The sequence below is a fragment of the Panthera pardus genome, unplaced genomic scaffold (assembly GCF_024362965.1).
Source record: "Panthera pardus isolate Hobbes unplaced genomic scaffold, ASM2436296v1 HiC_scaffold_25, whole genome shotgun sequence".
Lineage (NCBI taxonomy): Eukaryota > Metazoa > Chordata > Mammalia > Carnivora > Felidae > Panthera > Panthera pardus.
Window position 1 is genome coordinate 55703889 of NW_026526821.1, and position 26028 is coordinate 55729916.

The following is a 26028-nucleotide window of genomic DNA, read 5'->3' on the forward strand; positions in this document are numbered from 1 at the left end:
TGATGTGTATGTATATAAACATACATGTGGATAAATATGCATAAGAATATACATTAAGGGGCACCTGGGTGGCTCTGTAGGTTGAGCGTCCGACTTTGGCTCAGGTCATGATCTCGTGGTGTGTGGGTTTGGGCCCCGCGTCGGGGTCTGTGCTGACAGCTCAGAGCTTGGAGCCTGCTTGGGATTCTGCGTCTCCCTCTCTCTCTGCTCCTCCCCTGTTCATGCTGTCTCCTTCTCAAAAATAAGTAAAGAGGAAAAAATACACATAAAAATTGTTGGGTCAAATCACTTTTGAAGTAAGATATTTAATTAAGTTCATCAGTAAACGGATAAATAAATAAGTACATAAAAGCAGAGCACGTGTTCAGGAAAAGGAAAAAATACCCTTCACAAATGGAGACTTATAGAGGAAACAAAGCTATAGTTAAACTGCCATATTTTATTTTTTATGTCTATTTACTTTTGAGAGAGAGAGAGAGAGAGAGAGAGCGAGCATAGGAACAGCAGAGAGAGAGGAAGAGAGACTCCCAAGACATGGGGCTCGAACTTGCAACTGAGCTGAAACCAAGAGTTCAGCTTAACCGGCTGAACCACCCAGGTGTTCCGAAACTGCCATATTGTAAATGAACAGGTGGTTGCTTGGCTTTCCCCTCAGAATGCCAGAATGATCCTGTAAACTAAACTTTGATCCTTTTCTGAGTCGTGGAGTTTGAATCCCTCTGTTACCATTGGGTGTAGGTGGGACAGTGAGTGACTAGCATGCAGAAGGACTGTTCCTATCAGAGAGAACCAAATCCAAATTCCCCTTTGACCATTTCCCAGCTTCCTGACCTTGGGCAGGTTAGCTTGAATCTCTGTTTACTTTTCCATAGAAGAGAGATCACATGAAATTAGTAAAATATGACGATCAAGAGAAATGACGTTTGTCCCATCTGGCCTGTGGGAAACATCCCTTGCCTCGTCCCCCTTCCAGATTTCCAATCTCAACGCCTCAGACAGAAGTGGGTCCTCAAAAACTCTGTTAAGTGAATGGCTGATTGAATAAATTGTATGCAGATTAAGTTCTACTAGTATTCACAGAGAGTGAATATTTCCAATATTTTACCTGATTGGAAAACACGCTTGAATTTGTTTTGTTTGTTTTTTAAATATATAGTGTCCCAAATTGAATCACAGTCCGGATTCTGCTGATTATCAGGTTGTATTCTAAACGATAAAGACCTTTAACACCCAAAACATGCAGCAAAGCAACTTCTGTTTTTCACAAAATTCTTTTAAATTGGATTTATAATGCACTAAGACAATAAGGATCAATCAATCAATACATGTAAAATGGTCACGATCCCAGAACCCCTTTGGCCGTTTCACCTTCCTTCGGGAAGAAATGCCTTCTTAGGTTATGAAAATAAATGGCGTGTATGTGGCAAGCGTGCGAGTGTCTGTCTGTAGAAAAGCCACGGAGACGTGATGAGAGTCTGTGTAAAGCCTTGCCTGTTTCAGACAGCAAAGCTGCACCCCGCTCACTGTGCTGCGGGGGGAATGCCCTTCTCCCAGCCCTGATTTCTGGCCATGGCTTGGTCACAGTTCAGTTACACTTGACTGTGAGGAGGGTCTTACGGCTGCTGGCAAAATCAGCAGTGCTCTCTTATATCACCTCACTCAATTAGCAACTGAGTCATGTGTTTTTATTTTTTCCAAATGTCACAAATTTCAGAAACTCCTTAAAACCCCTAAGAGGGTCGTTCAAAAGGGATCCCTGCAAAGTGATCTCAGCCCTGTTTCCCGCGCCCCGGAACCTGGGCATTGTCGCACCTGCCATGCCTGAGACGCGAGTTATCAATCACAGAAGGCGCTCTTAATTTTATCCCAGCTCTGATGGCTGATGACATTAAGTGACACACATTTGGTCCGTGTGGTCCCTCTGGTACTGCGTCTTCATGTCCTTTCAAATGCTGGTTATGTTTTTGACCTTAAAAAATAAAAGGAACCAGACATCTCTTCCAACTTTTCTTTTGGTCCACCCTCAGCCAGACTCGGGTTAATTACTCTATTTCTTTCACTCTGGCTCTCAAGCTCCCTCATTTTGTGCCCTTAGGCATTTACCACAGGACACTGCGTAGCCACTGTGCTTTTGTGGTGGATTGTTTGTGCGGACGCATTTAAGATTAACCATTTCTATTTGCAGAAACCATTCTGGGAAAAGAGAGGATCTGGACTTGTGCTGGTCTCAGAGAGATAAAGAAAACCGGCTGGATAATGATGAAGACATTTCAAGGACTTCCCTCGAATGCAGTGGCTTTCTCTCTGGATCAGTCGCTGTTTCAGATTGCTTAATTACTGCACACTCACGCAGGTCGCCGGGATGAACACATGGAAAGACGTTGGGAGGCCTCTTCTATTGTTTAACTTCACAGAGGAAATGTTGCACTGGCAGAGAGGTGCGGCTCTGGCTTTTCTTAGAATCCCCCTACATATCCAGAATGGTGAACATTTAAAATACATTCTGATTCATTTAAAATGTGTGGCTGGTTGATGATTAATCAATTTCTTTTTTTTTTTTTCCTGTTACATTTGGCTGGGTTTCTAAGGTGGGATTTAGATGCGCCTTGAAATTAACAAGGTTTCATGGTTAGGTCTTTTTTTTTAAAAAAATTAAATTAAGTTTATTTATTCAATAACTTCTACATCCTACACAGGGCTCGAACTCATGACCCCGAGATCAAGAGTCACGTGTTCTTCCCGCTGAACCAGCCAGGTGGCCCCAACAATTGGGCCATTTGGAATATTTCTGTGCTGGGCTTGCTACTATTATAGGCAACTAGGTTTGTTACAGGGGCAATATAAGGGAACAATTTATTGGCAAAGACGAAAGTGATTACACGATTTGATTTCTTTCTAAAATTTTTAAAAAATGTTTATTTATTTTGAGAGTGGTTAGAGGTGGAGAGAGAGAGAGAGAGATGAGAGAGAATCCCAAGCAGGATCCATGCTGTCAGTTCAGAGCCTGATATGGGGCTCGAACCCACGAACCATGGGATCATGACCGGAGCCAGAACCAAGAATCTGATGCTTAACCAACGGAGCCACCCAGGCGCCCCTACACTATTTGATTTCTTAATTGAAAAGGAAAAAGTCTAAGGAATAATGGGAAGTCATGAAAGGGGTGAAGTAAATGAGAACAAGTTTTAGAAACATGGAAGCTCTTTGCCCTGAGAGGAGTAAGCTATTTAGAAGTGTCTTACCAATGTTTGGTTTTTCTCAGACGAATGAACAAAAGAAACTGAAGTACAGGAAATATACACTTAGCCAAAGGCTCTGGGCTCCAGAAAAGCAAAAGAAACAAATACATTCCGTTCAACACCTAGTTTGAATTTCTCTTCCCTAGCTTTCTGGGAAGATTTATATAGAGCCTTCCTATTATAGACTCTCCTTTTCTTTGAGGACAGTTATTTAATCATCTCCCTCCTCCAACAGCCATCTGTTCCCCAGGACACATTGTCCCAACACATTTCATCTTTTATATTTTCCATATTTGTACTCACATTTTTTCCATTTTCAGGCTTAAATAAATTATGTGTTCCTCCCCAAATCTACAGGCCTTTCTCTGAGAAAAACTGCAGGTATGGAGGAATAGCTGTAAACTATCATAAGCTACCAGTGATTGTGAACTTTCCTACTGCCACATTAAAAGTGAAATAAAGAAACGGTCTATTAAGGGAACATCGAAGTTGACTCTGCCTCAGAATATTCCGCGCATCTCTGGTACAGAGGTATTTAGAGGTACCTCTGAAATGTGCTTATTTAAGTGCTCATTTAAATTGCGTGCAGGAATTTACGTGAGGAACATCCTCACCAGGTATGTCTGCATCACTCACGTAAATTTGCATGAGGAATATACTCACCAGCTATGTTTAGTTTTGAGAGTTTGGGTTGAAGCTGATTACATGACACTAGAAAGAGGGACAATGGGTAAGATGAGATCATGTTTCTAACTTGGGAGACTGGGGGCATGAGGATGCCATTCCCTGAGAGAGCAAGCACACTCAAGAAGAGTGTGGTTGGGGGTGGAAGGTGATCATGGTTGGGGATAGGAGGTAAGAGTGGTTGAGGGTAGGAGATGAGCATGACTGTGAATAGGAGGCCAGAGTGGTTGGGGGTGTGGGGTAAACATGCTTGGGAGAGGGAGGTGAGTGTGCTTGGGAGGGGAGTGAAGAGGAGTTCAACTTCTGGGGAAGCTGGTGTTCTTGTGCAATATCCAATTGGAAACCATTGGATATGATTCTCATACTCAGAGAAGTGTCTGGGGCTGGAGTTGTATATTTGAGTTGTCAACCTTCAGACAGTAATTGGAACTAGGAAGGTTGATAGGATGCCTGAGAACTAGGAAGAGACAAAAAGAGGGGTAGGAAAACAAAAAGCATAAAGTGTGACAGAAATCAAGATGGTGGAGAACTTTAATCAAGGAACAAATGGCAGTGTAAATTGGTCAATTAATGTCTCATAGGATTAGGATTTGAGTCTCTAGTTATAGCCATTTTACATGAATGGTGATGGGAGAAGGTGGCCTGTTAATTGGGCCTTAAACACGAATAAAGTTTCAGGGAGTATATAGTATTCCTATTTTCATGCATAAAGCTGGCCTTTGTATCGTTCCTGGAGAATCAAAGCTATAATAAAGATCATTATATTGGTTTAGGAAAGTTTACACAGGCCTCCATTCTAAATAATAGCCAAAGCTCTATTTCTCAAAATCCCAGCTATGTTAAACATCAAGGAAGTGGAGAATGGGAGATCAACAAAGCTAATTTAATAAACCAGTGGTTCTGGGTATATAACGGAATACTTTGTATGACTTTTTTTTATTACTTGTATTATAAATTTATTTTTTTTAAATTTTTTTTAACATTTATTTATTTTTGAGACAGAGAGACAGAGCATGAACAGGGGAGGGGCAGAGAGAGAGGGAGACACAGAATCTGAAACAGGCTCCAGGCTCTGAGCTGTCAGCACAGAGCCCGACGCGGGGCTCGAACTCACGGACCGTGAGATCATGACCTGAGCCGAAGTCGGACGCTTAACCGACCAAGCCCCCCAGGCGCCCCGACTTTTTTATAACTTAGTGTCACCTCAGAGAGGGCATTGTTGACCTTCCAACTTAAAGTAGCTCTTCGACATCTCTATTATATTATCCCATTCAAATTTTCTGCATGGAAACTACCATTATGTGATTTCTCCAAATCTAGTCCACTATCTGCTGATGGTAAAATAAGAACCAAGAGAGGAAGCTAGGATTCTCTTGTTCCCTGCTCTATCCCCAAGGGCTTGACTTGTTCCTCCTTGTATAGGAGCATTCCATCTGGGATATCAACAAATATGTGTTCCATGAATAATTGAATGGATAAAGGGTCTTCAGGCTGAAGTTTCTAGACCTACAGTCTGATGTGAAATCAGTAATATAGCAATTATAGCAAATCGAATAATTACAATATGCCAGGAATTGTGCTAAGTACATATTGAATCCTCCAAATGGCAATCCATTGAGATAAGAATTAATTTGGTCTTCCTACTATATAAAGTCCCTGAGGCTTAGAGTAGGTAAATATTGTATCCAATAATAAAGAGGTGTTAGGGATAGAACTTGGGTTTAAACCCAGGTTTGACTGACTCTATGGCCTTCAACCACTATGCATCTGGCCTCCCTTTTGCACTGGAATGTTCACACCAGGATCGTGTCATAGCCACAGGTACATTGAGCTGAAGAAGGGGACAAGACAGCTTCACTTCAAAGTGTTTTGCCCCATAAGTGCTGTAATGATGAGTTAACTTCTACTCTTTAGTTAACATTTGTTTCAAATATGGTACAGCCAAATAATTAGGCCTAGAAGCAGATCATCCAACCCTTCAATAAAAAGCATAATGAAAATATAATCAATATGGCCATATTCATTATGACAATACGTATATATGATGCGATAGTCCCTGCACTAAAGGCTTTATTTATATGAACATATTTAACGTTCAGTACGACCCTAAGAGGCAAGTATGTTATTATCTCCATCTTACAAATGAGGAAACTAATCTTTATTGAAGTGAAATGACCACTCTGACTCACATACCTAGCAAGAGGTAAAGCTGGGATCGGAAACCAGGAAGACTGATGTCAGAATACCTCAAGCCACTCAGGCCAACTGAACTAAGCATACAGTAGAAAATTTGGTGTCCTTCTACAACCAATTAGACCAGACCATGTGCAATATTCCTTACTGGCTTAAGATGCATACCTATATTTAATTACTACTTCAGGCTGGATAAAGGTTTTTGCCATATGAAAGATCTTAACTAATTAAAAAAAAGAAAAAGAAATAATGGTTAGTTATCTCAGAATGTTATACTTCAAAGTCTTTAGAATTTTAAGTAAGTGGATCAAATCTCTGACATCTGCAAGTTTTATATCTTAGACAAGTTATTCTGCCCTAGATGGGAAGCTTTTGAAGATATGATTAATGTAGTTGTCTCAAGAGATGGTAAAGGTTTGCATCACCTAAGCCAGCTCAAGAACTTCTTGTGATGTTAAAAATGGCGTATAAAATACATGGTCACTGAGCACTTGAAATGTGGCTTGTGCACCCGAGGAAATAATTTTTAATTAAATTTAATTTTAATTAATTACAATTAAATTTTAAGTAGCTACATGTGTCTAAGACTACTATATTGAGCAGTATAGATTTAGAGCACTTGTGGGCATATAAGATTGTGACTTACTTTATTTACACAGTTAGAAAATATATTTTTAAAAATTAGGAAAGTGGACGCTACAACCATCATTTCACGAAGGAATAGTGGAACAGATAAGCTATAATCCTACAAGCAAGTGTTGAAGCATTCAGTATGTGGAGTAGCAGAATTTTAAGTAAGACTAAGGCTTGTCAATTTCATTGATCTGGTCCTACAGAGACAAAAGCTGTTACTGAGAAAATTGGATCTAATCATCCAAATCTACAAGTAACTGACCGATGTGTGTAAATAAAGAAAATATTGGGGCACCTGGGGGGCTCAGTCAGTTAAGCGTCCTATTTCAGCTCAGGTCATGATCTCATGGTCCATGAGTTCAAACTCCCTGTTGGGCTTTGTGCTGACAGCTCAGTGCCTGGAGCCTGCTTCCGATTCTGTGTCTCCCTCTCTCTCTGCCTGTCCCCCACGCATGCTCTTTCTCTCAAAAAATAAAGAAACTTAAAAAAAAGAATAATATTATGTCATAAGCATGACGACTAAAAATCACTTACTCGTAATAGAAAATATTGTATGAGGCACAGAGGAACATCCCTTCTTGGAAACTTATTTCTAGAAAACATCTGCACACCCCAATAGCTACGTTTGAAAAAAGAAGGTGAAGGGTGAGGAACTTCAGAACATGAAAGAGAGGGGTTAGAATTGGAAATCTACCCTTTCAAAGCCAAAGAAAACACCATGCTATTATCAATGACATTATTTCTAAGGATCAATCTGGGAATGACGATTTCATCCCTGGGGGTAGGAAGTGACACTTGCAAGAATTCCTGAAAGTTGCTACAGTGTATCATGTCCCTCTGTAGTTTGCTGTTGATTCAAGAAGCTTATTTTTTTTGTCTAATGCATTGTAACACCTTTTGGGGAATGTAAGTATTATTTGGCACATTGCCTACACACGCACCATGACTAAATTTAGTTTTTAAAAAATTCATTCAAAAATCTTGCAGATTCAGAGTACCTAGATTTGCGCTAAAAGAGATTCTCTTCCAAGCCATTCATGTTATTGATTAATCAGCCATTTATTTTTCCCTTTGCTTCTTTGAGTAAAAGGGGTACCTAAAACTCAGAAGTTGCTATTTTGATTACAAGTACAAAACACAGTTTTCTTTTGCTTCTAAACCATTGTCTCTATTAGTTTTCACTGTTCACTTCTTAAAATTCCCCACCCTTTTATAGAAGTAGAAAATAAAGGCAATAGAAATACTTTAAACCTTTGTGGTTTTTATAAGGGCACATATACAAATCACTTTTTTTTTAATTCCTCAGACATACCAACCATTGAAAGTTTACACTAATTACCTGTAGTTTCGTTAATGTTATAAGCTGCCCTTCATCTCTCCTACCCAGACATACTACTCAGTTTCTTCAGCAGATATATTCAACAGCTTCTGTTCACACCTGACACCAATTTCCTTTGATGTTCACAGCCTAAATGAGAACGTTACAGCAAGCTGTATTTGTGAAGTATACAGGATGCCTTTAAAATGATGGCAGGTATTTTCCTCATTAAAGCAGCCATAACAGATAGTTAGATATGATGCTGTCCCTCACCTTCCTACTAATTAATGACTATGATTGCAACCCAAATAAGATCAGGCAATTAAATGTGATAACATTTCAGAAGCAAAGAAAATATACAACAATCTTGGAATAGCTTCTTACCGATAAATAAAGTTGATCTTTGGAAAATTACCATATAAATGTACTATTCTATCAAAAAAATCACACAAACTAAGGAACGTAATAATTTTACTTTTAATTGAAACATGAGTTAGAAATCCCATTAAATTAAAATGTTATGAGTTGGTTATAGGAAGGCATTGTAAACAAGCTATGTCGTATTCTGCAGCAGGATACGGTAGTTAGAGCAGGGGGCTCGTTCAAGCATGTCTTGAAAGGCGCTTGGGGGAATAGATTATACTCATCTCAGCAAAATATCGAGTTGAGTTTTTTGGTAACAGATTTGTGACCCGGTCTAGAGAATAATAACGGCCTACCAAAGGGAAGCTATTGACCCCAGCATGGTTCACAAACATGCGCATATTCAAGAAAGCCTTCCAGAGAAGCTAGCATTTTTAAAAACCATGAAAGGAACAGACCAGTAGGTAACCAACTGTCTTCTAATGTTATCAACTATAATGCATTTTTGCAAAGGGTCTTCTTGAGAAGGGTCATGGTTGGTGGTACCAATAACTTAAAGGTCATTCTCCAGCTGATTATCTGAGCCATGGGAGGAAGTGGAGAGTCCAGGAGGATTTCATTCCTGAGGGCATTTCCCTTAGCTGTCACTTGCAACTTGACGTGGACCGACCCTAATACCGGTCTTGAGGAACGGGTTTTGTTTTATTGTTTGGTCTACATAAGCTCCTCTGTAGACTTCTAAATGGTTATAATGATCTGTGCGTTATAATAGCAGCAAGGAATATCAATCAGAATAATGGGCTTGTCTGAAGTGCCCCCTGTGAAAAGACCCTGAAAAAAAATATCATATAAAACCACTCTTGCACCAACTCCTTCCACGGGTACGTGTGTGGTTTGAAGCATCTCTGGGACACAGCAAATTGTGGTCCTCATTTTGCTTGGTGTCAGTTGCTGCAGGGTGGGTAGAGCCTTTCCTCAAGGTGAGAGAAAAGGATCTTGCTAAGAACAACTTGACCTTAATCCAGCAATATATATATATATATATATATATACACATGTATATATGAGATATACACACACACACACACACACACACACACACACACACACATATATATATATATCAATGTGTGTGTAAATGTATATATATATAATTTTGGATCTAATGAAAACATGGATCTAATTTAAACATTCTTTAAAGGCAGAGGACTTCATGCCAGTTGTATTCTCAACACAGAGCATACAGCAGGACCTGATGACTCACAAAACTCGCTCAAATCTTGTTGAATGAGCACGTACAGACACAGGCACACACTCAGTGAGTGTCGTTAAGAGCGTGTTACCTGGGACCAGTGTCGTCTTCTTTTTTTCCTTGTGTAAATCTCTCAAGCCTTATAAAATCTTTGTCACAGCCTCTCCTTCTTTTTGTTCTGTCCCAAAGCTGTTTTATCTGTATGTCCCTCTATTCTCCTGTCCCCGTGGCATAGCTTTGTATATATTGCTCCCAAAGGCATTCTAAGCTTGTAGTTGATCTTGTCTTCATGTGAAAACAGATTATTCTTGTTAGGTCTGAGAAGTTAGTCACCCAGAACAGTATTCTCAAAGGAAGATTAGTATGCTTAGTGGTAAACAAAACTATAGGTGAGGCACATATTTCCAGAGAAAGTAAATGCTCATTTTTATTGAAGTTAATTTAGATCGTGTTTTAGATTTCAAGTATCAGTGTTCAAATATCAGTCAATAAGACATGTTCACTGTCATTGTATGTAGAATAATTATTTTTATTATGTTTTATTTAAAGAAAATTTAAGTTTATTTATTTTTGATAGAGACAGGGAGGGAGACAGAGAGAGGAAGAGAGAGAGGGAGGGAGAGAGAGAGAGAGGGAGAGAGGGAATATGGATATGAGTGAGGAGGGGGCATAGATAGATAGATAGATAGAGAGGGAGAGAGAGAGAGAGAATCCAAAGCAGGATCCAGGCTCTGAGCTGTCAGCACATGCAAAGCTCAAACCGACCAACTGCAAGATCCTGATCTGAGCTGGAGTTGGATGCCGAACTGACTGATCCACCCAGGTGTCCTTAGGAAAATTATTTTTGTAATTGATCCAGTGGACTCCAGAAAACTTGGTTTGGTTTGCCATAGTTATCTTTCCTCTACTTGCTGTGCGTCCTGACTCTCAAATGTCTTGATTTCAACACCACTTGGTTTCTTCATTGCTGGTGAGAATAATCTACAACTTAATAGTTTCATGGGCACCAAATGAGATAATAAACTGCTAAGCAGGATACAAACATACAAGCGTGTCTAGTTCTTGGTGACACATTGCAAGAAGGAAAGCAGAACAAAAGTGTAAGTCCGGAGAAATTTGGTCATAATGCTAAGAAATCTGAAATTACTAGCTTATGGGAGAAGCAAGTTTGCAGAGAGAAGAAATCGGATAAATTTGAAAATCTTCTTCTAAGATTTAAGACATTTCTGTATGAAACAGAAATGAGTTTTTGTAATTTCACATGGCAGACCCATGACATATGGCTCAAAGTTTCCAAGAATGTGACTGCAGATTAATGTAAAATAGAATGCTTAGCAACAATTGGTGTCCAAAAGGAATGAACAACTTAGACCAAGGGCTTTGGAATTGGGAGATATCTGGATCCCAGTTCCAGTTCATTCATTGGCTGGCAGTATTACCTTGAGCTTGACCATGAATTATCCAAACTTTAATAACTTCCTCATCCTTAAAATGGGAATAGTGTCTGTATAGAATATTAATAAATATTCAATTAGGTAACTTGGACAAATTACTTAGCATAATGCCTGAAATAATTAGCCCTTAAGAAACTGTATTTAATTATTCCCTAAGAATGGAAGAACTCCAGTCCAGTGATAGGGTCACTTGTCAAGGATGCTTCAGAAGGGCAAGGACCATGTCTGTTTTGTTCATGTTAACATTCTCAGTCCTAAGAAAGAGTGGGGATTCACTTACTATTTCCAAATAACGAGGAAGCAGAAGAGAAGGCTTCATTGAGTTGATGGTTAAGACAGATGACCTTTAGATGCTTCCCGCTTTAAGAAGCTATTCTGTTTGGATTTAGTGATTCTGCTCGGAAAGTAGAAAAATAATCCTAAAATGTGGAAGTAAATGAACGAGATACCTTTTCATTTCTAACTTGGGTTAAAACAAGAAATTCCCCATGTTCCTTGAAATGCCTACTTAGGAGTTCTTACTCGCTAGACAACCAATTTGTCCTTTAGAAATCAGACCTGTTATTCCTCGTAGTGGGACAGTATAATGGCAAATAGTTTTACTTAAACCACCTCTGAAGAATAAGTATAAGGAACAGATGTTTTTCTGATCAAAATGATTTCCATTGATTTGGGAAACACAGAGAGTAAGCTCGTCACATACTCACAATTTTTGGAAGAAGACACAATTGCCAATGAGTTCTGATTCCTTTAGTTGCGATTAATGAATTTCATTTCAGAAACACATATATGTTAACACTGCACAAAAAGGCAGTGAAAGGTTTCCAGGCTCAATCCTATCTCTTTTGTGTGTTTTTTTGTTTGTCTTTGCTTTAAGTGCCTATGCTTTTTCATTGCTGACACATCACACTTAGCGCATTTCTATGCATACACAATTCTAATAGCAAATCCATACAAAGGCAAGGCTGGCAAAAAGTCATAACTGGTAAAAAGTTCTTCTATAAAATGCCGTGAGATTATTTAGGTTAGTAAAAAACTAGCAAGGATTGTTAAAAACTCCAGAAGGATCTAATCAAAGTGTAAGACTCTGCAACATAATGACAGATGGAATTTAATGTAGATAAGAAAAAGGTAATGCATTTGGGGAGAAATCATTTAAACTTTTCATATACATTGGTAGGATACGAATTAGCTGAACTTCTCAGAAAAAAAAATAAGGGGTAATTATGGATGGAAGTATTCATTGAAGACATCTGCTCAGTCTTCAGCAGCAGTTAAAGCTAATAGACTGATGGTTATATTAATAAGGCAAGGGAAAATAGTATGGAAAATATTATGACATTATTCTATATAAACCACTGATTTAATTTCACTTTGAACACTGTTAGTTTTCGGATTCCTAGCATTTTAGAAGAGGTAATGTTTACAAAGTAAACGTGAGACACACACGCACGCACACACACACACACACAAATACAGAGAGAGAGAGAGAGAGAGAGAGAGAGAGAGAGGCAGCAGAGGCAAGGGAGGGAAACAGAGCCAATGCAGGTAAAATGGAACCTTGAATACCGGAGGCTGGGTTCCGCATCCCTACCCTCACATGGTCTTATTGAATTCATAACGGCAGCTTATAGGAACTGCATTCCCAGAAGAGTATTTACCAAAGAGCTTTGAGCAGAACATTTAATGCTTTTTAGGCCAACAGAAGGATTTTATCCTCCGCTTGTCTGATACGTGGTTGGTAGCTGCCATGTCTGAAAATATTTTTAGAAGTGTAGAAACCATCCTTCTAATGCAAAGATTTTTTCCCCCCTCTTCATAAGTCTCACTGACATAAATCACAAGGTGGTGGTGGTGACGGTTGGTGTCACAGTCCCATGATCCTCTGCTGTTTATTCCTTCCACCTTTCCGGAGTCAGGGATAGCCTTCTAAGAAAAAGATCCTGAGGGGGGTGAAAGATGTCTAAGTTGGGAGAAAGATGTAGATGGTAATAAGATAGTTCCTTAATAGTTTAATTTTTTTCTACCTTCCTTGTTTATATCATTTAAATGAACGACTTACAAACGTGCAATTCCATTCCCTGCACTTGCTCTGAACCCCTGGGGCAAACCGCTTACCCACGGGGCATGACGTGGTAAGAGGCAAGTATTTGTGTCAGATGGCTTGGGCCCAACGTTGGTTTGCCAGTTTTGAGACCTGCGACCTTATGGAAGATTCCTTACTCAGTGGGTTTTAATTTTTTTCTCTTCCAAAACGGCAATGATAATACCCAGCAGACAGCATTATTGTAAGAATTAAATACAGTAATTTATGTAGATTCCTTTGCACATTGGGAGCGCTCAGTGTTAGATATATCACTGGTATCAAATACATGGGTTTTAAATAAAAATAAAATAGCCGTATTATCATTTAGTCTCAAAAGAATTTGCTTGACATAAAGTCCTCTGTGTATTTAGAGCTTCAAGAAGCCGTCCTGAATTACAGGTTTCCTTGATCCAACCCCAAATTCCCATATAGTCTCTCTGCCAGTAACCCCTGATGATCATTTCATTCCACAGCAAATGAGATGTATTTGTCCCCTCTCAGAACGTTCTCCATGCTTCTCCAATTCAGAGCCTGGTTCATGGCACAACCACTATTTATAATGCCTGACCGCTTCTTCAGTGCTTGCCTCCGTCCTGCATAGGAAGGCACAGCCAACGCTTCTCTTCTGGAAATCTATTCAATTCCTCCAAGAGCGTGTGATCAGTCTATCCCCGAAATGTTATAGCACTTAATCTGGACTTCTGCTTGATCCTAATTAGCATCCTGCCTTGCGTTATTTGTATTATTTATCGAATCATTCCTCATGCTATTGTCAGCTGCAAAGATACAGACTCACTTCTTAGAGTGAATCCATGGACACAGCAAATGCAAAGAATAATAAGAGCACTGCAGAAAGAAACCTGTAATCTCATGTAGTAAGCACAAAAACACAACTAATAGTCACTTCGCCTCATCTTCCCTTTCAAGTGAGGATTTATGACTTCCTGAAAACGTGGGACCATTCTCTACCAGAAGGACTACGTTCCCATCTCAAAGCTTGGACCAGATCGTATTAAAGTACAGGAAGCTGATTGGGGCGGGAAGTTGAGCACCAAAATGCAAAATGCGTAAGATACTATTTTTCTCTGAAAGTTCACTGTGGAGAATAAACAGAAGGTGTGATTACGAATTAGTTTGAATCCTCACTTATTTTGTTTTGCATGCCAGTCTCCTCTTTCCAATTTTAAGGACTGTTTTTACTTCATTTCTTATACCTTCACTCACAACGGCTAGCCATGAAGTTTCAGTGTTTCATATATGAATGAAAGAAAAGAAATAACATTTTGAAGGATCATTGCTTTCACCGAATTTTCCCATTCTGGGGCTAGAATGAATTACAAATTCTCATGGATGAGGATCATTATGTTGGTCTGTGGTGAGTGTTATATGAGATAAAAGAGAAGGTATGAGATCAGCTCCTATACAGCTGCTAGACATATCCTCTTTATTGAAAAGTGTATTTAAAATGCCCCCTTTTCAATGGATGGGCAATGATTTAAAAGACGCAGCTGCTAGTTAAGTTACAGAAATGGCACCTGGGCTCCAACTGGGCTTAGGTGTGAGCAATTTTGAGAAAAGGATCAGAACAGAAAGCAATGAGGTGGGGGTAGAAATCCTTTTGTCATTAAAGTCGTGTAATCATCAAAGTCTATAGAGATCCCAATTTTCAAGGTATCACACTTGGAAATTCAAAGCAATTTTGGGAAAAGACATTCACCATTATACTGAACTATCTTTTGAGTTAAAAATATTAACTGAATTAATGCCAGCTGATTGAGAGGGATTTTTAAATCATGCAAATGAAAGAGGTATTTTTCTCAGGGCAATGAAATTCACATACAGAGGAACATTACTGATCATTAGCATGGGGAAGGCATACTTCTGCCTAATCAAATGTCCATTAATACTGAGAATGTCTGTCCTTTTCATTGATTGCAGTTTAAAAAGAAACACATGAAAAGGTGGTCACATAAGATAGAGATGCCTTCATTAGTCAACATGAACGGCATACTCTTCTTTTTAATGTTCTTTCTTTCCCTTCCCTTTTTCCTCTGAGCTTCCTGAGAAGTGGCATGTGTACACTCTCTCTCTAAAATGCAATTAGTAAGTTTGAGATGAATCAATCACATTTCCTGTTAAAAAGTCCCTCTTATGCAGCATCCGCTTTACAGCATCCTAGACGGTGTTCTTGGCTCTGGGGATAGATTAGGCCTTCCATTTATTTCTGCTATTGTGTTGGCCATGACCCTGGGGGGGGGGTGTGAGTGGGGGACATGGGATTTCCCTCTGTCAATGTGAGCGACAGGAAACAGTAATTTGGAAATATGAGCAGTGATACGGCATGCTGGTGGGAACTGCCCTCACTGTAATGCCGACCTGTGTCTGAATCCTGCTTTTCTACCCTATTAATTGGGCAATCTGGTTGACATAAGTGATTCGATCCCTCAGAGCTCCATGTTTTTATGACGCAAAGAGTTGTGGAACCTCTACTGTTCTGTGGTCTGCCATCACAGTGGTAAACCAAACAGAGGAAACACCTGCGCTCCCAGAACTTAAGGACTAGGTAGCAGGGGACGTTAGCAGCAGATGAACAAATGCGTATATATTGTGATGTCAAGTGGCAACAAGTAGAGGGAAGAAAAGTGGGTGGGAGATGCCATTGGGTAGAGTAGACATAGAAGGCCATACTGTCGGCATCTTAATTGATGAGCTCCAATGGAATGAAATGTGGGGTCCTCACTTCATTGTAATTACTGTCCGTACTGGAAATGAGAGTAGCTATGTCGATGGGAGGTAAGATAGTGCATGTTAAGCACCAAGAGGGCGGTAAGGAGCTCAGTAAAAAGTAGCAGCTCTGACTGATACAATTCCGAGACAAATGGTCCCCAATTATGCTTGATGTTCACTTCGAAGTTTGGGTTCAAATATGATTTCCTTTTCTCTTTTTTTTCTTCATTGTTTGTTTTTCTGATTCTTTTTTTTCAATATATGAAGTTTATTGTCAAATTGGTTTCCATACAACGCCCAGTGCTCATCCCAAAAGGTGCCCTCCTCAATACCCATCACCCACCCCCATCAACCCTCAGTTTGTCCTTCTCTCCAAAAAAACAAAGTTTCTGCTAGAGCAATTATTCTTAGTTGAATGCTTTTATTTCCGTTGGATTCTTTTGTCCACAGCAGAAAGGTTAAGCAAATTCTGCCTTTGTTTTAACACTCGACACTTTCCTCCTCATTTAACCCTAGAAATTGGAAAACATGTTAGGTGAGATTAGACTAATCATAAAAGAATTTTTATTGTTTTTCGTTTTTAAGTGTCTTTCAAATATCAACTCCAGTGCTTTTTTTTTTTTTTTTTTTTGACATATGCACTTTGTCAATCAAAGACCATGAAATTTTGGTCTCCAGGCCTATCATTCAACAAAAGACAAGACTGGCAAATATAGCATGGAAAACATGGTAAGGTTGAGGCAATGAACTAGAATTTCCAGTTTGCTTCGAGAAAATTTTAAAGGTCAGGAGAGGGAAGTCCGTGCACCACAGTAAGAGGGTTTTGTCTTCTTGGTTTTTTTTTTTAATTTTTTTTTAATGTTTATTTATTTTTGAGACAGAGAGAGACAGAGCATGAACGGGGGAGGGTCAGAGAGAGGGGGAGACACAGAATCCGAAGCAGGCTCCAGGCTCTGAGCTGTCAGCACAGAGCCCCATGCGGGGCTCGAACTCACGGACTGTGAGATCATGACCTGAGCCAAAGTCGGACACTTAACCGACTAAGCCACCCAGGCGCCCCTGTCTTCTTGGTTTAACCCTCCTCTCATCCCTGAATGAATGGACAGGAAAGTCTGCCACGTAAAGTGAAATGAACTAAGTATTGAGTAATTAATGAACAGACCTAATACTTACTGAGACTTCTCACGTGTTCCAAACCTTTCAATTAAGGGTTAACTCTTTCAATCCTTGGAAGCATTTGATCAGATGTCTATGGTGATCCTCTCTGTACACAGAAATCTAAGACACAGGTTAAGTGACTTTCCCAAGATCACACAGGAGTTTGCAGATCCTTGATCTTCACCGGGACAGTGGCTCCCGTGACCTCACAGTTAATGTCCAGTACGCTGCCTCATGCTTGCTGGTTTAATTAAATTCTTTAGGAAATCCGTGTGCTTGACCTTATGGTCCCTACTTGACAAATTTTTGAAATGAGGCAAATGGCGGTTGAGCGACTTTTCCACGCTAACGTGGATCATATAAGGAAAACAAAACAGAACTACATTATCTGGGTTAAATCCCTTATGATTTCTACTGGATGACAGGGAGGTGACTAGCTACCTCGAGTACCAGTTCTTACAGTTGGATAGCAAGGCTGCTGCGCCTGGCACACCCTATCAGAATGATACTCCCAAGGGCAAAGTCTGTAGGAAGACAAAGCGTTAGATAAACTACCCTGATTTCCCCAGGGCCTGCCTCTATTCCACTCTCCATTGGGGTAGATGATCCAACGTTGGAGCTCCAGGGAAGACATGACATCCTCCATTCACTCATTTTAGAAAAGGGGGGCTCCTATTTAATAGACGTGTTATTCAGTTTGCCCTGGATCACCCAGCTGGGGACTAATCATTGGTTTCTTGCCACGATCTAGTTCTTTCATTTATACGCCATGTTTGTTGAGCACTTACTACATGAATCCAACCCTCAAGGACAGGGCAGATGCCAGCCACACACACAAATCACACTAGAGAACAACAACAACAACAGCACAACAACAACGTGGCAAACACTGTGCCAGAGAGTTAGATGTGCCGGGGAGGGAGATTTGGAATCAAGAGGTTGCCTGCAACTGGCAGAATCGAGGGAAGATTTTACCTCAAAGTTAAACTTGGAACTGGGTCTGAAAAGACCACCAGAGCCATGTTGTATGGAAGGTAGGATCACTCCGGGCAGTGGGTGAATCAAAGCCCAGGGATGGGTGAGCATTTCACTTCACTGAGGCACCGGCAGCGGATTGGCTAACAGCAGGGCCGGCAATAAAATTCAGAAGGTCAGGTAGGGTGCCTCATTCTGTTTCAGAGATGATCTTGAACCACAAAATAGGGAGCACTCAGAATTAAGAGATACTAGGGTGGTTAAGATATATTTATGGGAAAATGAGTGAAAAGAGTATCTGTACAGACTGAAATCAAAACCTGGGGCATCAGAATGAACATACTCGATTCAAAAGACTCATTGAGGCACTAGCCATGACCAACAATGTGAATAATAATTGACCAAATCAAAATCACTCACGCATTAAATTAGAACATTTGTATTACAGTGCTTGAAGCAGCATATGCTTTCTTATCCTAGGTATATGAAAGGTACAATCCCTGATAGAGCCATCACCTGGGCTCAGAATGTTCTGGGGCAGACACTTTCTCAGCCAGTCCAGACAGAAGAACCAAGAACATATTTTGAGAGAATATGCTAATTTTCATACACTTGAAAGTTACAGGTGACCACCAGACTTCTCTGTCTCTCACATTTGATGATCTAATAGAATGAAAAGTGTTTCGATCTGGTTTCTGTTCGGACTGCTTTTGTCTCATACAGCTAGGTCCTTCTTGGCATCTTCTGCAGCTCCTAGAGCTTTGCTGTCTAAAAATTCAAGCCGAGCTTCTTCTGATACTCTGAAAACCTTTGTCAACCTAAACAGATGCCTTATTAGAACGCTTTCATAATTTAACGCTGCAGACAAATCTGGGGATTGGGCACTGTCTTTGTTCATTTCATTTACACTCACTGAGGCTGCTGATAGATACACTGACCCTCTGGGAGCCCTGATAATGGCTTCTCAGAATCACAGGACATCTTAGTACTAGGAAAGTACCAAAATGGCAGCAGGAAAACTCAGGACACCCAGCCACTAGCAGCGGGCAGGCAGACAAGTGGAGAAAGCCCTGTGATGTGCACATGGGCACCTTAAGATGTTATCAGAGAAAATGAAACCTAAGTTTAATAGGGGGAATCTCTATAGGTTAAAAAACTCCTAGCCTCTGCAGTAGGATACATTCCCCCATTGAGCATGGATTTAATTAGTAGTTTCATTACTTAGTAGTTACCTTAATGTGTATATACTTAACAGTTATTGCTTTCTATGGTTGTTACAGATTTCCTTAAGAAGGCCTCACCAGCCATGCCAGGAATCAGAAAACATGCGAATGCCAAGATCAAGATCCACCTGAGAAAGATCTCCTTCTAGAAAATGACTATACCTGATGGAAGATTCAGAAAGTATTCTGTCAAGCTGATGTGCCATGCTAAGATATAGGCATATGTTATTCAGGAATGTTAGCAAAAAAATGACTAAAGGCAGGAGGATGTCCATTTTAGGATTCTAGGATTACTTAGGGGATATATTTCTTTGTTATGTATCACAGAAATGAGACTTAATTTTGGGCAGAAAACACAGAATTTTATTGTAGGGAAAATTTTGATACACTTGCCAAATATTGATTATCTTGCTTGATATACTTTGAGATGACATTGTTTTAGAAAATAAAGGTACAGTTGGATAAGACTCTGCCTTCAAGGATTTTATGCTTTTTAGGTGTAAGTCGTGTTCTAAACAATACAGAAAATTTTTTGTATGAAAGTAGATTTATTAAAACATCCTTTGACAAATGAATACAGACTTAAGAAGTGAAGTCATATGTCAGATATTAATTATAAATTACAAATTACTAAAGCAATGAGTTTCCCTGGATAACAGAAAGGATGTTTGAGTGTTTCAGGGTTAGACAGTTTCAGACTTCCAAAAAAAAAAAAAAAGAAAGAAAGAAGAGAAATTGGTCTTATTTTAGAGCTTTCAACATTATCATCATGGCAAAATGTACCACAAAAATGGTGATTGGAAGAAAACAGTCCATTTACCAATAGTTTATCCAAAGAGTATATTCGGTGCTGATGATGGAACAACACTATTTGAGGTGGTGATTCTACAAGAGTTAAGAAGTTGAAAATGGCAGACAACCCTTTGCCCTTAGTTTTATGATATGGAAACATAACGTTTATATTTATGTATTGGGTAAAGATTTCACAATCAGTGAAAATGGACTCAAAACCGAATATTAGCTGGGGATTAACTAACAATAAAACATAGTTCACATCCCTGGGAAACACAATCTACAGCAGGAGGCAGAAATTCAAATAGATAAATGTAATAGAAACCGGGAAATTCCATTTTTAACAGATTTATTGAGTGAGGATGTATGTTCTATAACATTAATCCATTTAAGGTGCACACTTAACTGTTTTCTGGTATATTCACAGAGTTGTGCAACCACCACTGCATTTTAATAATTTTAGGACGTTTTTCATTGTCCCACGGAGAGATCTTGTGCCTTCCACAGTCTCACCTCATCTCCCCTACACCTCTTCTAGGGAAAACCACTAGTATATTTTGTATCTATGCATTTGACTATTCTGAACTATTCATATAAATGAAATAATACAATATGGGTTTTTTTGTGTGTGTGACTATGTCTTTCATTAGCATACTGTTGTCAAGGTTCGTCCCTGTTGTAGCGCGTGTCGGTAATTCACTCCTTTTTGTTGAAGGCTATCACAGTTTGTTATCCACTCAACAGATGATGGATATTTGGGTTGTTGCCACTTTTGGACTACTATTTAATTTTTTTCAGCTTTATTGGGATATAATTGACAAATAAATTTGTCTATGTTTAAAGCACGCAATGTGATGATTCGACATATGTATACTTTGGGAAATGATTACCACAATGAGACTAATTAATACATCCATCACCTCATGTAGTTAACTTTTGTGTGTGTCTGTGTGCGCATGTGCACATGTGTGTGTGTGTGTGTGTGTGTGTGTGTGTGCGTGTAGTTAGAATGCTTAAAGTCCGATCTCAGCAAATTTCAAGTACACAACATAGTATCATTAACTATGCTGTACATTAGATCTCCAAGGCTTATTCATCTTATAAAAGAAGGGCTATACTTTGACTAGCATCTCTCTGTCTCTCCCACTCTCCAGGCTCTGTTCATCACCATTGTACTCTATTTCTATGAATTCAACATTTTTTTTTAGAGTTTTTCGAATAATATAGTATTTGTCTTCCTGTCTGGATAACTCCATTTGGCATACTTTCTAGATTCATCCATTTTGTTGCAAATGTCAGGAATTCCTTCTATCTCATGGCTGAATAATATTTTACTCAGACACACACACACACACACACACACACACACACACACACCCATATTTTCTTTATCCATTCATCTGTGAACAAACACTTAGGTTGTTTCCATATCTTGGCTATTGGGAATGATACTTCAATGAATATGGGAGGGCAGATACTTCTTTGAGATACCGATTTCATTTCCTTTAGATATATATCAAGCAGTGAGATCTGGGATCATATGGTAATTCTATTCTTAATTTTTTGAGGAACCTCTGTTTTCCACAGTGGCTGCACCATTTTACATTCCCATTAACAGTGTACAAGGGTTCCCTTGTCTCCACATCCTGGAAATACTTGTTATCTCTTGTATTTTTCATAAAAGTCATCCTAACAGATGGGAGGAGATATCACATTGTGGGTTTTTTTTTATTTTTTTTAATGTTTACTTATTTTTGAGAGAGAGTGTGTGAGCAGGAAAAGGGCAGAGAAAGGGAGACGCAGAATCTAAAGCTGGATCCAGGCTCTGAGCTGCCAGCACAGAGCCCTACGCGGGTCTTGAACTCACAGACTGCGAGAACATGACCTGAGCAGAAGTCGGATGCTTAACTGACTGGGCCACCTAGGTGCCCTGACCTCATTGTGGTTTTGATTTGCATTTTCCTGCTGATTAACGACATTGAGAACATTTTCATGTACCTGTTGGCCACATGTATATCTTCTTTGGCAAAATGTGTGTTCAAATGCATACCCCATTAATTAATTAGGTTATTTATTCATCTATTTTCTGCTATTAGGTTTCTCATATTTTTGAAACTCCTTATCAGGTATATGGTTTGCAAATATTTTCTTCCACTTCATAGATTGACTTTTTACCTTGTTGCTAGTTTCCTTTCTTCTTCAGAAGCTTTTTAACACACACCCAGTTGTTCATTTTTACATTTATTGCCTTTACTTGTTTGTGTCATATTCCAAAAAATCCCCGTCAAGACCAATGTCAAAGAACTTTTTCCTCTATGTCTCTTTAGGAGTCTTAAGGATCCAGGTCTTACATTTAAGCATTTAACCCATTTTAATTTTTGTGAGTGGTATAAGATAGGGGTCCATTTTCTTTCTTTTCACCGTGAAACTCCAGTTTTTCAAATATCACATTTTAAAATGAAATATAATCGGCACATAACGTTGTCTTAGTTTTAGGCCTAAAACATAATAATTTGAAGTATGCATATGTTAAAAATGATTACCGTGATGAGTTTAGTTAAAATTCATCACCACACACTTTCAGATTTGTTTCTTGTGATAAAAACTTTTAAGACTTTTAAGATCTACCCTCTTAGAAACTTTCAAATATACAACAGAGTATTGTTAACTAGAGTCACCATGCTGTGCATTACATCCCCAGGATTTATTTATCCTGTAACTGGGTGTTTGCACTTGTTGACATCTTCCCCTACCCCTCCCAGCCCCCCCCCCCCCCCCCCCCCCGCCAAACAAACCAAAAAACACTTATTGAAGAGATTACACTTCTGCCATTACTTATTCTTGGCTTTTGGTTGAAGATCAATTGGCTGTATATGCTTGGATATATCTGAGTTCTCTGTTTTCTTCTGTTGATCTTTGGGTCTGTTTTTATGCCACTTCAACACTGTTTTGACTACTGTGGCCTCACCATAGAGTGTAACATCAAGAAGAATACTTTCAGCTTTGATCTTTGTCAAAATTGCTTTGCCTATTTGAGGTCTTTTCTGGTGCCATATGAGTATTAGGCTTGTATTTGCTACTTAAACATGTCAATGGAATTTGAGTATGGATTGCACTGGATCGGTACCTTACTTTGGGTAATATGGACATTTTAGCAATATCAATTTTTCCATCCCCAAACATTGGATAGCTTACCATTTATCTGTATCTGCACCAATTTCTTTCATCAAAGTCTTACATTTTTCAGTATGCAGGTCTTTAAGTAGAATGCATTCCTAAGTATTTTATTGTTTCAGTGCTATTGTAACTGGGGTTATTTTTGTAACTTCTCTTTTCAATAGTTCATTGTGTGTATATATATACGTATATATATATGTATATATACACATATATATATACGTATATATATACGTATATATGTATATATACGTATATATATACACATATACACACACAACATTGATTTTGTATCCTGGAACGTTACCAAATTTATTTATTAGTTCTAAATTTTTTTCATGGAATATTTAGGGTTTTCTATGTAGAAGATCATCCCATCTTAAAGAGAGACAATTTCACTTCTTCCTTTCCAACGTGGATACTTTTTATTTCTTGTTCTTATCTGATTGCTCTGCCTAGGACTTACAGTCTATGTGGCCTAGAGGTGATGAAACTGGGCATCCTTGTCTTGTTTCTGCTGTTAGAGGGAAAGCATTCAGCTTTCCACTGTTGAGTATGATGTTAGCTGTAGGCTTGTCATATATAACTTCTATTATGTTGAGGTGCACATTTCTATACCTAATTTGTTGAGAGTTTTATCATGAAAGTATATTGAATTTTGTCAAATGTTTTATCTGCATCTATTGAGATGATCATAGGAATTTTATCCCTCATTCTTTAATGTTATATATCACATTTATCTATTATCTATCTATCTATCTATCTATCTATCATCTATTGAATCATCCTTGCTTCCCAAGGGTAAATTAAATTTGAACATAATATAAGATTCTTTTAGTGTGCTATTGAATTCAGTTTGCTAGTATTTTATTGACGATTTATACATCTATTTTCATAAGGGATACTAGTCTATAATTTTCTTTTCTTGTAGTGGCCTTATCTGGCTTTGTTATCAAGATAGTGTTGGCCTGTAAAATGAGTTTGGGAGTGTTTCTTCTCGTTTGATTTTTTGGAGCAGTATTTGGAAGATTGATATTAATTCTTTAAATATTTGGTAGAATTCATCAGTAACACCTTCAGGTCCTGGGCTTTTCTTTATTGGGAGGTTTTTGCTTAGTGATTTAATCTCTTTACTCAATATTGGTTTGTTCCAATTTCCTATTTATTTATGATTCAATCTTGGTAAGTTGTATGTTTCTCAAAATTTATCTATTTTTCTAAATTATCCAATTTGTTGGCATATAATTGTTCATAGTAGTCTCTAATGGTTCTTTTGTGTTTCTGTGGTATCCATTGTAATGTCTGTCTCATTTCTCATTTTATTTATTTGAGTCTTCTTCCTTTTTTTTTTTTTTTTTTTTAGGAAGTCTAGCTAAGGTTGTCAATTGATTTATCTTTTCAAATGACCAGCTCTTAATTTTGTTTATCTTTCCTATTGTGTTTCTGCTCCCTATTTCATTTATTTTGGCTCTCATTTTTGTTATTTTCTTCCTTCTGTTTACCTTGTTTGTTCTTGTTTTTCTACTTCTTTGACGTTTAAAGTAAGTTTGTTTATTTGAGATCCTTCTTTATCCTTAATGTATGCGTTTATTGTTATAAACTTTCCTTTAACACTTCATTTGCTGCATGTCATAAATTTGACTTGTTGTGTTTGCATTTTCATTTGTCTTAAGATATTTTCTTATGTCCCTTTTAATTTCTTTTTTGACACATTGGCTGTTTAGAACTATGATATTTCAGGGCACCTGGGTGGCTCAGTTAAGCATCCAACTCGATTTTGGTTCAGGTCATGATCTCATGGTTTGTGAAAGTGAGCTCTGCTACGGGCTTTGCACTGACAGTGTGGAGCCTGCTTGGGATTCTCTCTCCGTCTCTTTGTCTCTCTTTCTGTCTCTCTCTCTTTCAAAAAAAATAATAAACGTTTTTTAAAAGTATGATGTCTAATTCCCGCATATTTGTAAATTTTCCAATTTTCTTCTTGTTCTTGATTTGTAGTTTTATACAGTTGTGGTGGGAAAATCAGACTTGGTATGATTTCAGTCTTATTACAGATGTTGCTTTCTTTGAGACCTAAAATATGTTGTATCTTGGAAAATGTTGTTTGTTGGCTTAAGAAGAATGAGTAGTCCGCTGCTGGTGGATGGAATGCTTCATGTATGTCTAAAGTTCAAAACCAATGTTTCTTTATTGGTATTCTGTCTGGATAATCTATTGATTGTTGAAAGTAAGATATTGAAGTCCCCTACTATTATTATAATGTTGTCTTCCTATCGTTTCAGATCTGTTAGTATTTGCTTAATATCATTAAGCACTCCAAGTTGGTGCATATATATTTACAATTGTTATATCTTCTTGGTGAATTGACACCTTTATCATTATATGATGACCTTTTTTGGTCTTTTGCTACACCTTTTACTTAAAGCCAATTTTGTCAGTTGTAAGTACAGCTACTCTTGTTCTCTTTGGTTTCCATTGGCATAGAGTACCTTTTTACATTCCTCCACTTCAGACTGTGCATGTCCTTAAAGCTGAAGTATATCTCTTATAGGCAATATAGAGTAGTTTCTTGTTTGTTTTTATCCATTCATCCACTCCATGTCTTTTGATTGAGGAATTTAGTCCATTTACATTTAAAGTTATTAATAGGTAAGGAATGCCATTTTGTTTTGTTTTGTTTCGGCTGTTTGTAGTTCCTTTGTTCCTCTTTTTGTATCTTTCTTAATCCTTTGATGATTTTCTGTAGTTTTATGCTTT